The sequence below is a fragment of the Carcharhinus amblyrhynchos genome, chromosome 18 (assembly GCF_965287045.1).
Source record: "Carcharhinus amblyrhynchos chromosome 18, sCarAmb.v2.hapA, whole genome shotgun sequence".
NCBI classification, from domain to species: Eukaryota; Metazoa; Chordata; class Chondrichthyes; order Carcharhiniformes; family Carcharhinidae; genus Carcharhinus; species Carcharhinus amblyrhynchos.
In genome coordinates this window covers 31,143,346-31,157,521 of record NC_137341.1, presented here as the reverse complement: position 1 = coordinate 31,157,521, position 14,176 = coordinate 31,143,346, and the positions used below count along the sequence as shown (strand labels likewise).

Genomic DNA, 14,176 nt, shown 5'->3' with positions numbered 1-14,176 from the left:
CAAATTATTCACGTCCTCCTCCGTGAAGACCAAAACAAAAAAGTTATTCAAGGCCTCAGCCATTTCCCCATCCCCTACCACTAAGTCCCCCCTCTCATCCTCTAAGGGTCCAACGTTCACCCTAGCCTGCCTCTCCCTTTTTATATATTTATAAAAACTCTTACTATCCTTTTTTATATTAAGCGCTAGCCCAGCTTCATAGTTTATCCTACCCTTCTTTATCAACTTCTTCGTCATTCTTTGTTGACATTTAAACCTCTCCCAATCCTCTTCTTGCCCACTACTCTTAGCTACTCTAAACGCATCTGCTTTTAATTTAACACTTTTCTTTACCTCCTTCGTTATCCATGGCTGATTAACTCTCCTCCTACGATCCTTTTTAACCATTGGAATAAATTTCTGCTGAGCACCAAGAAAGATCTCCTTAAAGATCCTCCACTGTTCCTCAGCAGACCTACTTTCCAATGCGCCCCCCAATCAACATTCGCCAATTCCTCTCTCATCCTATCGTACTCCCCTCTGTTCAAACAAAGGACACATGTCCGGGAACCCACTTTCTCCTCCTCCATCTGCATCAGAAACTCCACCATACAATGATCACTCTTTTGAAAGAAGAACAAGACAGAATGGCAATAGGATCCCAATAGTTGGTGAAATTGTTAGGCAATAAGTGGTAATTAACTGGGATTTTGGTCTTGTTGAATTTGACCATGAATGATGTCCACAATGATGTTGGAATTTTCACATTTAACTCTGGGTGAGTTCTGAAAAAGAGAAATTAATTAATTTCTTAAATGTTCATGGGCCACGTCCATTTAGCTGAAAATCCCAACCTGTCTCTACAATAGATTCACATTTCTCTGCCATGGTAAACTTGAATGAATGTAGCTGCCCCTCCCCCAAAAATTCCCACTGACTGTCACATTGCAAATAATACTGCATCATGCTATCAGTTTACTATTAACAGATAACTATGGCTGGAAACAGAATACAGTGGCTTGTAACCCAGTCCCAGCGTTTCCAGTCAGTCTGGTGCCAAGCTTCATCTTACACTTTTTCCTTAAATGTGCCACATGTAGATAAGCTGCACTTGACAGAATCTGAAAGAGTGAGCGCAGAATTGCAATTGCATGCTCTACTGTTCAGAGATTTATGAAATCAAACAACTTTAGTGAAGCAGCGTTAAGAAGAGATAAGGCCAGATTGTCACTACATTGGTGCTGGAAATTGATGGCCTGTAATTGAAGTTACAATATTCAACTAATGTCCTAATCATGATGAACAATTTACACTGTTAGCAATCAATACCAAAAAGTGATGTTCAACCTCTTACCACATATTTAATTTATCAATGTTCAAGTGGTGAGGCCACTTAAGATGCACTTTGACCTCTGACAAAATTTTCAAAAAGATGATAGCTGCATGGCAACAACTTACATTTATATATAGTCTGTAACATTGTGATATAATACTCTGCTTGATGTTTGTTTGTCTTTTGTGCTTGGCATTGCTTTTAAGAAAAATAATTTTGTTAAAGTTTTCATTGAATATGATTGGTTCCATGTGCTCTTGCCAATAATTGTCACAAGAACTTGAGTTTGAACAGAAAAAAAAAAGTTAGACACAGAGTAAAGTTCCTTCTACCTTCTCTCCATCAAACATTCTCAAGACAAATAGGATGGGAATGGAAGGGTATGGACTCCGTAAGTGCATACGGTTTTAGTTTAAGCAGGCATCATGATTGGCACAGGTTTGAGGGGCCTATGGATCTGTTCCTGTGCTCTACTTTACTTTGTTCTTTATTCCTAAGACAGGAACACCCTGGGTTAGGTACAAAGTAAAGCTCTCTCTATACTGTTCTATCAAACACTCCCAGGGTAGGTGCAACATTGTTTAAATACAGAGTAAAATTCTTCTACTGCCCATAAAACACTCCCAAGGCAGGAATAGCAAGGATTAATTACAAAGTACAATTTTCAATACACACCCATGGTAGATATAGCATGAGTTTGATACAGAGTAAAGCTTTCTGTACACTGCCCTATCAAACACTCCCAGGGCACGTAAGGCATAATGCTCTGTCTATGTTGTCCCATCAAACACTCCCAGAGCAGGTTCAACATGTGTTAGACACAGAATATTGCTGCTTCCACACTGTCCCATCAAGCACTCCTTAGTGCAGCAGGGTTATAAACTGACTGAAGATATATATCCTCTGGCCCACCAGTTTGCTTCGGATATGGCCTTAGCATGTTAACTTCCCAATAATTGGAATTGAATCGCTGATTTAATGCCAATTAGGTGCAGTTTTGAAATGAAGACTCATGATTCCAGCAACTGCATAATGGTTACTATAACCCTTTGTATATGGGATGATACAGTTCATTGATGGAAGAGCTTCATCTTCTTAATCCTGAATAAGTTTTAATGCAAACACTCAAAAAGAAATTTCAGTTCATCATCTCACCTCATTGAAAAGTCTGTTTTGGTTGTGGATATGAATTTGGTGTCTGCAGTTCGATGGCAGATATAATCTTGGTTTAGATCAGATGCCAGGTGTAAAGGATGTGTGGAACAGATTATACCACCTAATCTCAGTTAATGATTTAACTGAACAGTTCATCAGAACAAATTATTACATGTTTAACAGTGGAGTGGAAGGTTCACCATACTGTCTAAAGCTTTTATTAAAATTTGTTTTCTCTTGATGGTGCCTGAAAGTTTCACACCTTCTGACAGGAAATGTGCTTTTCCAAGATACCTAGTACAAGATACATAGTAGAATGTAACCAATGATGACATTGGACCTGTTGTAGTGTGACATGCTGTAAGGGTCAGCTGACGCAGTAAACCATGTAATGAATCACATGGTGATTCGTGGTGGTGAGCTGACCAGATGACTCAGTATAAGTAAGAAGCTGCTAGGGTTTTGGGAGCTTGGAATGACCCAGGGTGAAGTCTCGTGTTGAAGTAATGAAGTTTCTTTATTAAACATTTTTCTTTAATTTATAAGTTGGAGTAAGTCTTGTTTTATTTTATTGCCTATAACTGAAGAGTTCCTTCTGGTGGATCAACAATACATAGTAATGTTCTTTCATTTTATTTTTCCATTTGTGTCCTCTCCTGTCATTGGTGTTTTGATTCTAACAGGGAAATAGACAATCACCAGTATCCAATTGACCTTCAACTCTGAACCAGTTATTGCTGAGCTAGTTATCAATTACATATTAGTCAACTGTAGATTGCAGACAGTTGAGTCTGTTTCTCTCATATGACATCTACACGAACATACAAAGATCAATAATGATGAACAAGAGGAGGATGGTGTCTTACTCCTATCCTGTTCAAGTACACTAAAACCACTAATAATTTTCTAGCTGCCTGGCTGAAATCATCTAACACAGCAGTAATTGTAGTAGAATGTGGGATCTGTCTGGCATACTGGCTCAGTTGCTCTGTTTTTACTAACTGGTTCAATAAGACTGTTCTGATTTGCAGCTTCTCAACTCATTAATAGTGCTAAACACAAACGTTAGCTTTCATAGGCAAGCTCATGCTTTCTACAAACGGAAATTGATAATGGGACAGCCTGCTGAAGGAAAACAATGAACAATACAACCATTAAAGTAAGAAATGGAAATAGCATAGGCTACACCCCCCTGAATTCTGCAATAAATGACTAAAACACCACACTTCACATACATGCAACCCACATACAGACTCTCCACTTACGTACACTGCAAATAGCCATGTTTCACATACATGCAATCTGCATACATACTCTTCTCTAAGGAGAATAGCCAACTTTTCCTATCTGCACTGAAGTTCTTCATCCCTAGAGCCATTCTTGTAATTTGTTTTCTGCAGCCACTCCTTCTGAAAGTGATGTGCCCACAATTGATCACAATATTCCATTTGAAGCCAGACTAATGTTTTATAAGGTTTCATTGCAACATCTTGCTTTTATACTGTATATCTCTATTATGAAAGCCCAGGGTCCCCTATGCTTTATTAATTTCATTCTAAATCTGCTCTGCCACCTTCAACATTTTGTGCACATATACTCCTAGGTACCTCTGCTCCTTCATCCCATCCTTTATTTTTCATTGCCTCTCCTTGTTCTTCATACAAAATGTATCACTCCACATGTCTCTTAAATTTCATCTGTCATTCCACCAACTTGTCTATGTCTTCTTGAAGCCTATTACTATCCTCAGTCCACAGTACTTGGAGTTTTGTATCATCTGCATATTTTGAAATTGTACCCTGCACACCCAAGTCTAGATTAGTGATATGCATCAAGGGAAGCTGAAATCTCGGCACTGATCTTGGGGAATGCCTTTGTATATGTTCTTCAACTCTGAAAGAAAGCTGTTCATTACTATTTTCTATTTCCTGTCACTCAGCCAACTTCATATCCATGTTGCAACTGTTCCTTTTATTCCATGGGCTTTTACTTTGGTGACAAGCTTATTATGTGGCACTTTACCTTTTAACACCAGTCACATTTTCCCTCATCAAGCATCTATGTTATCTCAGCAAAAAACTTAATTGAATTAATTAAGCACAATTTATCACAAATCTATTCTGACTTTCCTTAATTAATCCAAATTTGTTCAGTGACTGTTAATTTTGTCTCGGATTATCATTTCTAAAATCGTTCCCACCACCAAGTTAAACTGTCTAGCCTGTATTTCTGAACTTGTTTGAACATAGATGAAACAATTGCAATTCTCTACTCCCCTGGAACCAGATTGGAAGGTTATGGCTAGTGACTCTGCAATTTTCTCAATATTAATGGATGTGTCTCATCCAGTCCAACTGATCTGCTTCAAATACAGCTAGCCTTCTCAATATCTCCTTTTTATCACTTTTTAGTCCATTAAATGTCTCTTTCATTTTGACTTTGACAGCATTTTCTTCCTTGGTAAAGACTGATCCAAAGTACTGATTTAAAAGAAGCAATGGCGACATAAGGAGAAACTTTTTAATATAACAGTGGTTAAGATTTAGTAAACACTGCCTGAGAGTGTAATGGAAGCAGGCTCAGTGAGGCATTCAAGATGGAATTGGGTTATCATCTGAAAGGGAAGAATGTGCAAGCTCAGAGGAAGAAGATGAGCAAATGGCTCATTTGCCAAATGAAATTTGACATCCACCTGAACGGTTGGTTAATGCCTCGTTAGAGGACAGAGATATCAACTAGGGTTATTTACACAAGTCCTGGAAAGCATCTTAAATTAATAATCTTCTACTTAAATAATCAATAAAAAACTAATACACCAGTGTATCCATTCTTTGTGACAGACCATATGAAAGCAATTATGTTGTCATGTTGCCCCAGAAGGCTTATGCAATGCTCGCCAATGTTGTTCTTCCCTCTGGTCCCACTGCAATGTTGAATATGACAATAGTTGGGATCAAAATGTTATTGATATCATCATAGTCATAGAGGTTTACAGCATGGAAACCAGCCCTTCGGCCCAACTTGTCCATGCCACCTGCATCAAGAGGAGCAAAATGGAACCAGTGAATTTGGTGGAGGAGCACCATCAGCTGTGTGAGGATGCTGCAATGGCCAAGTACAGTAGACTACAAATCTGATTGAGCCAATGTAGCTCAGGTACTGCAAGAAGGTAGAGAAGTTGAGCTGTGCAATGGAGCCATATTTTTACTCAGATCTTGCTGGGGTGTGTTTAATATAAGAGGGAAAAGCCGGGCTAGCTCTTCTTTGTCATCCGGAATACAATATCAAAATAGTCTTACAAGTTATGGATTGGAAAAGCCTTGGACGTGTCACAAACAGCAGAGCCTTCAATTAGTGAATAATTTACTGTACATTCTTTTTCCTAAGTATCGTCTTGAAAAAATCATGTTTATTGTTTTATTTTCTTTCATTAGAATTTATTCTTGTTTACAGCGATGTTGCCTGCAGAATCAGAGATTTATTGCCATGATGGAGTCAGGTAATAAGAGGTATACTTTTCTATAATTGCTGGCTCTAGAACAGGAACAACATAAATTAAGCTACAAGTGAAGATCCCTCTACATTATCCCAGAAAACATTTTCAGGACAGATAGAAGACTGGTTAGATAGAGAATAAATCTTCATCAAACATTTTTAGATCAGGTACAGCACAGATTAGGGGAGCAAAAGAGATTCTCCTGCAAATCTCGCTATGGCTGGAGACTCTCACAAGAATGGTCATATTGGGATTTACGATGGGGAGATCTCATTGTGAGATGCTTCCTGCCCCCAGCTGACGATATATTCTGGTTCACAACTTGCGAGAGCGTGAACCAGATTTGCACATATTAATGTTCATTTAAATTTTCGAAATTGGTTTTGAAGCTGAATTCTCCAGTGTCCTTAAATTCTCCCACCCACTGTGTACTGTGAAGCTGGCAGAAACTACTAATGGTCTCCAAAAATAAAGACCAGAAGTGATGACCATGCTGCTGAATAATCAGGAACATGGCTGGACAGTACCCTGGCACTCCCAAATAAGGTACCAGGGGTATTGCCAGCTTTCTCATTGCCAAAGGGCAGGGCTTGAAATGGAAAACAGCATAGGCAGTGGAACCTGGAGATGGGGCCTATAGGCAAGCCCATAGCAGGGTTCAATGGCAGAGCAGCCCAATGGCAGTAGGGGAAGGGCTTTTGATGCCGGGGGCGAGGGGGGGGGGTGGTTTCTGATGATGCCAGGGTTTGGGCACTGAGGTGGGAGTGGTTCCTGATGATACAACTAATTAGCAGTGGACACGGGGTACCTAAAGGTTAATCTGAGACTGAGATGCCCTTTAAAAAATGTATGTCAATCTCTGAGGAGCTGGTCTTGCTGGTCCATATAGGCCTCACTGCTCTCATTCCTGCGCAAATTGCCTCCACTCCAAAAAAATGCAAAATGAGGAAGGATTGCAAATGAGATCGTGCTGAAGAAAGTCACACTGTGGCTGGAATTCTACCACCCCACGTGCCATGGAATTGAGGAGGGGTGGACAATGAAAATGTCTGTTGAACTCGGGCAGAATTTTCCGGTCGAGTCTTGCAAGGCCACAAAATTCTGCCACATATTTCTTGCCAGAGATGACACTAAGTTACTTTTTTGGACAACTGCAGCCTCGATACTGCAGTAAGCTTCCTCTACACTGTCCCATTAAACATTATGAGAATTAGGTGCAGCACAGGTTAATCATGGAGTTTTGTGTAGAAACTGTTCTCTTGGATTCCTTGCAGAGACATTGAGTCCATGAATCATAGTCAGAGTCAGCCGCAGCCCCAATATGTAAGGACAGTATTCTGGTTGTCACAGTTAGTCTCCTTCAGTGTAGTGAAAGTACAGTGATTGCTGTTAAAAGCCTTATTCCAGAGCAGAAGCTGATTAATGGGATCACAAAGCAAGCACCTGTCAGTAAATATTAGAGCAAGTCTCTTTTGTGTTATACAGTTACTGTATAAATACTTATTTGTTTCTGTCAATGGCTGACTTTGTTTCTTGGTTATTTTTACAGCCAGCTCATTCTGGATATTCTTATTCCTGGGTTTTTATTTTGAAGTAGTGGTGAGAATATGGACATTATGAAGAAGACACATCTATTCAAGATAATTGTAGTGCTCCTGAATGTTCTGAGCTATTACAGTAAATTCCCTTCTTTCTACTTGTACTGGATGATAAAGCACTACAGCTCCCCCTTCATCCAATAAATGGGATGGAATTGCAAACGATGGGCAGTATTTTACCATTTTTTGTCAAAGTGCTGGGTGGATTTGAAACCGGGAGAGTTTCAGATCCGTCTTTAGGATTTTTTTAGGCCGCCTCATATGCACTCTGCCTGTAAAATTCTGAGCAAGCCTGTTGCAGAAGCCTGTGGGCGGGGCTTAACATGCCTGAAAGCCTGCAGAGGGAAGTAGTGCGCATGCACAGGCCTCCAATGCTGCACATGCGCAGTAACAGAGGTCTGAGAGACAAAGAGAGAGCTGTCAGGCAAACTGAAGTAGCTCCCCCGCCCTGCAGTCACGGGATCCTACGACTTGAGATATAGCCTCCACCAACCCCACCCCCACCGCCCAGACCAATCGTGGACCACATCCCTCACCGATTGCAGTCCCACTGTCCTCCTTCTGCCAGTCGCTGCAGAGTGGCAGCGGGCCCCCTCTCACTCCCTCCCTCCACCATTTGCTGCATAGTGGCAGTGGGACCCTCCTTGTATTAGTCCCGCCTCCACTGGGCCCTCCCCACATTAGTTCTGCCCCTAGCATTGCCTGGTGGACATTGTCATGGTGTCAGACTGGCATTGTCCAGGTGCTAGGGTGGCACTGCCAGTCTGACACTGCCCAATTGGCATTCCCCCCTTGCCTTTGACCTCCCTGAGGGGCCTCAATGGTTTCCGGTTCCACCAGCAAGGCCAAGTCGACTGCTTCCCGTTCATGGGAGCATGTCTATTCCTTACCAGTGAGAACCTTTCCTAGCAAAGTCATAAATGAGCCGAGCCCAGATGATTGTGTGCCGGGCTCGCTAATGACATGTAAATACTCCTTTAAATAAATTTCAGTACATTAATCTGCCTCTCATCCATTTCTAGTGAGAGGCTGACCGTGCTGGAAATTTGCTGCTCGTAAAATGGTGCCAGTCGCAAAAACCCGCACTAGTCGCTTTACAGCTGCATCATGCCTGAAAACGGGTACAACGCGATGGTGAAATTGCCCCTGATATCAACTACATTCAGTGAGAGAATCCATAAAATCTGAGGTTGACCCACTATCATACATGTGAGGGGGAGGTGAATGGGCTATTAAGGGAAGCAGTATGAAAATACTATATTAGCAGGCTATATTGTTATGAAGTTATACCTCTTTTTTTGAAAATACGATTTTTCAGCTTTCAACTGACTGGACATTTTGCAGTTTGAACTGAGACAAAGCAAACTGCTTAAAAATGCAAAGCCACATTCCAAGACATAGATGAGAAACAAACAAATCATCCTCAGGAAGGTGAAGGAAGAGGCATATATTATAATCCAGATACAAATTGAACTTTCGTAACTAAGGAAAAATAATTAAAAATTAAGCATATTGAAAAGGGAAGCAACAGCTGCTATAGGCAAATGCACCCAGCCAGAACCTCTTGGCCCAGAATTTTATGTCAACTGCCCCCTCCCCAGGCTGGGTTCTCAGGTGGTTAGCGGGTGGCATGAAATTGGAATTCATAGACTCAAGAAATCATACAGCGCAGAAGATGCTCTTTGACCCATTGAGACTGCACCAACACATCAGAAACACCGGAACACCCATCTAATCTCATCTGCCAGCATTTGGCCCATAGTCCTGAATGTTATGGTATACCAAGTGCTCATCCAGGTACTTTTTAAAGAATGTGAGGCAACACACCTCTACCACTCTCCTAGCATTCCAGACTGTCACACCCTCTGTGTAAAAGAGGTTTTCCTCACACACCACCCTAAACCCCCTGTCCTCACTTTGAACCTATGTTCCCTTGTGACTGACCCTTCAAATGAAGGGAAAACCTGCTCCTTATCCACTCTGCCCAAGTCTCTCATAACCTTGTACACCTTGATCAGGTCGCCCCTCAGTCTTCTCTGCCCCAACAAAAACAAACCAAGCCTATGTAACCTCTCTTCATAATTTAAATGTTTCATCCCAGGCAGCATCCTGATGACTCTCCTCTGCACCCCCTCCAATACAATCCTATCTTTCTGATGATGTGGCGACCAGAACTGCAGACAGTACTCTAGCTATGGTCTCATCAAAGTTCTGTACAACTCCAACATGACTTCCCTGCTCTTGTAATCTATGCCTCGATTGATAAAAGCAAGTGTCCTATATGCCTTTTTCACCACCCTACTAACCTGCCCTTCTGCTTTCAGAGATCTGTGGACAAACATGCCAAGGTCCCTTTGTTCCACAAAACTTCCTTGTCAAATTACTCATCCCAAAGTGTATCACCTCACACATTTCAGGGTTAAATTCCTTCTGCCACTTATCTGCCCATTTGATCATTTCGTTCATATCATCTTGTAGCCCAAGATATTCTGCCTCAGTGTTAATCACCCATCTAATCTTTGTGTCATCCGTAAATTTTCTAGTCCTACCCCTGCCCCCTCCACAATCATCAATCTCATTTATATAAATAATGAATAGTAGGAGGCCCAGCCCAGACCCCTGGTATGCAACTGGATACTGGCTTCCAGTCACTAAAGCAGCCTTCTGTCATCATCCTCTGTCTCCTACAGCTGAGCCAATTTTGAATCTACTTTATTAAATTACCCTGTATTCCATGTGAATTTACCTTCTTTACAAGTCTCCCATGTGGGATCTCTAGGCTTCCCTTTAGGCTTCCACCCACCCCTACCTGGTCACGTTTTAACACTGGGGAAGGCAGATCCTCAGATAAGAAGCTGTTCTTGCTTCATTGAGGCCTTTAAGCGGCCACTTAATGGCCACTTAAGGGCTATTTACCACCCAGCCTCAATTTTTAAACAGGCAGGTGGATGACAGCTCAAGGGGGAAACACGTAAATAAGGACAGTAAGATCTCGGGTAGGATCTTCTAAAGCCCCCTTCTAGCTGAGGGCATGTGCCACTTAATGTCCTGTGACCTCTTCTGCCTCTCACCTCCTTAAGCCTATCCTCCGAGAGCCCCTAAGCATTCCCTGGACTGGAGAGCCCTCGGCCAATGTTGGCCAGCAGCTCTCCAAGGTAGGATTTCCTCCTGAATTAGGGGTGGAAGTCCCACTTACTGATTGACAGTAAGTGTGACTTGTTAGAGTGTAATATGTTATTGGGTCTGTTGGAATTGGAAGGACGTGTTCGCTACTACTCTTTGGGTGATGGGGGTCTTGGAAATATAATGGATGAAGTATTTCAAGGCAAGGCTGCCAGCCACGATACAGAAATTGCAAGCCGCAGAGGTGGTATCCATCTTCAGCAGAGGAGACAAGCTGAGGGCTCCCTCTCCCCTTTCTTCTGGAATAAGCACGTTTTAATGTTGTAAAGTTTATTTATTTGTGTCACAAGTAGGCTTACATTAACACAGTTACAGTGAAAATCCCCGAGTCACCACACTCCGCCGCCTGTTTGGGTACAATGAAGGGCAATTTAGCATGGCCAATGCACCTAACCAGTATATCTTTTGTACTGCGGGAGGAAACCGGAGCACCCAGAGGAAACCCATGCAGTCGTGGGGAGAACGTGCAGAGGCCGCACAGACAGTGACTCAGGCTGGACATGTTGCCTGGTTCGGGAAGCCAGATCTACCTGAAATCTACCAGTGAACCAAGATCCTATAATAATTGCAACATCTTACAATTACATGTTGCAATCCAAAGATGTGCGGGTTAGGTTGATTGGCCATGCTAAAAAATTGCCCCTTAGTGTCCTAAAATGTGTAGGTTAGAGGGATTAGTGGGTAAAGTATGTAGGGATGTGGGGGGTGGGGCTGGGTGGGATTGTGGTCAGTGCAGACTCGATGGGCCGAATGGCCTCTTTCTGTACTGTGGGGTTTCAATGATTTCTTCCTATGATTTCTATGATCTTCTACATCTGACCGTATCTAAGAAACAAGATAATCTAAATTGGCTGCAATGATTAAATTGGAGGAAGTTGTATGTAAGGCCCACATTGAACCCCAATACTGTCTGGCTAACAGACACAGAAACTCTAGCAAAATTGGAAACCATATCCACCCACCTAAAGGCAGAACAAATGAGAAGACCTAACAGGATTGCTCACTGCATTTAAAAGCATCTGTAGAGACAAGGCAGGCTGCACCACTTTAGTTCTATGTGATTTGGATGTGGGAGAGGCCCCTCCTATGAGGCAATATTATTATCTACAAGGTCCAGCAAAGCTAGCCTTTTGCAGGTTCTGGAGGAGATTAATAGAGCCTAGCAGGATTAGCTGGAGCTCCCAAGTTGTGCTCGTGCCCAAGCAAGACAGCTTCTGAAGGCTCTGCACTGACTACTACAAGGTTAATGCAGTGACAAGAGCTCACTCCCACCCAATCCCCCACCTGGAAGACCACATAGATAGAGTAGATAAAACAGTCTATATTACAAACATAGAAAATCAGTTCCCTTGACCTCCCCACACAAAGGAAACCTGTGCCTTTGTAATTCTGGATGGCTTATACCAGTGTGGAGCTATGCTCTGTGAACTCAAGAATGCCCTAGCCACCTTTCAAAGGCTGGTGAACCAAGTAGGGGTCAGCATATCTAATTGTGTAATGTAACTAGCCAATCTCCTAGTGTACAGCAACATCTGGGAAACTCACTTAATGCAACTGGAAGCCCTTTCCAGAAATTACAGTCAACTGACTTAATGATTAATCTCGCAAAGCCTGAGTTCTCTAAGGCTCAGGTGACTGACTTAGGACACTTGATGGGTCAAGGACAAGTACTGCCAGAGCTGCAAAGATACAGTTTCCCATTCTTACAACTAAGAGAGAAGTCATGAGATTTTTAGGAATGGTTGGGTTCTATCTCAAGTTCATCCCAACCTTTAGTGCTGTAGCTGTCTTGCTAACAGACCTACTACAGAAAAAGCAGAGGTAGTATGGACCGAGAAATGCCAGATAGCTTTCAAGAAGCTGAAAACGATTTTAATAAATGAACCAATGCCAGCTGCCCCAGACTTCAACCAAGCATTTAAAGTAGCCATTGATGCTAATGACCTCAGGGTAGGAGCTGTTCTCCTCCAGGAGGATAAATCAGATTGAGAGACCAATCAGATGCTTCTCCAAAAAATTGAACAACATCAGAAATGGTATTCCACAGTTGAAAAATAAACTGTATGGTTATGACTGGCTCTTAAATACTTTAAGATATATGTCCATAATGGATACAGAGAGAGCAGTCTCCTGAGCACAACCCTTTGACTTTTGTGGAAAAATTCAAAACTCAAAATGTAAGATTATTCCATTGAGTTTGTTTCTCCATCCATATGACTTAAAAATCACCCACATTCCAGGGGAAATCAAATACGATTGCAGATTCCCTATTGAGAACTTGAAGAGATCCAGTTAGAACTGATAGGGTAATCCCGACCAAGGCTGAGAGAGTAAATGGAAGTGAACGTTTTATTTTGTTTTGTATTTTTATATCATAATAAAATGAGAGTGAATCGCTGTTTGTGATGGGAAGATATTATGAGAATATGCCACTTTATTTTGAAAATATAACATTTCAACTTTCAACTGAATGAAAACTTTGCAAATTGAGCTGAGACAAACTGTTTAAAGATGCAAGGCCACATTCCAAGGTGGAAGTAAGAAACAAACAAATCATCCTCAGGGGAATGTGAAGAGAGAGACACTTCCTACAATCCAGACATTGATTTAAACTTATAAGTGTCGAAGGAACAGACATTAAAAATGTATTGTACTGATTATTGAAAGAATGGCTGCCACAGACAGACCTACCTAAAATCTCTTGGAAATACACAATGGGTGAAGTATTTCAATGCAAAGCTGCCAGTCAGTAGAGAGAGATTACAATGACATAGGGGATGTCCAGAAAATCGTAGAATCATCGAATCCCTGCAGTGCAGAAGGAGGCCATTTGGCCCATTGAGTCTGCACCAATGACAATCTTACCCAGCCATATTCCTGTAACCCCACATATTTTACTGTGAATTCCTGACGCTATGGTTAATTTACTATGGCCAATCAGCCTAACCTGCACATCTTTAGAGTGTGGGAGGAAACCAGAGCAAACCTACGCAGACACAGAGAGAACATGCAAACTCCACACAGCCAGTGGCCCAAGGCCAGAATTGAACTCAGATCCCTGGCTCTGCGAGGCAGCAGTGCTAACCAACTATGCCTCATCAGCAGATGAAAAAAACTGAGGGTTCTTTCTCTTTTGGAATAAGCCTCGTTTGGAAAGCCAACCAAAAACCTGCCAATGAATTGAGATTTTGTACTAATTGCAACATCTTCTACATTTGACTGCATCCAAGAATCCAGCTAACTTAAATCAGTTAACAACTACGCCTTAAGGACAATTAACCATACATTTTTGATTGGCTCTAACTCCCCTTTTTCTGAAATCTGTGTGTGAGGTCTAATGACTGCATAAAGGCCGAATGCTTGATGTTGTATTTTTATTATTTTTCTCAGTAGCAAATAAGTTTGCTCTTTTTTTGACTCAAGAAAATCGTG

At 41.8% G+C, this 14,176-nt stretch overlaps 1 protein-coding gene across 1 annotated transcript in view; it reads left to right on the top strand.

Annotated features, from left to right (window-relative positions):
• The window catches only part of LOC145354675 (ankyrin repeat and fibronectin type-III domain-containing protein 1-like), an 859,363-nt gene that overhangs the window by 741,741 nt on the left and 103,446 nt on the right, over positions 1-14,176 (top strand). The gene's annotated exons all lie outside the window — the stretch shown is intronic.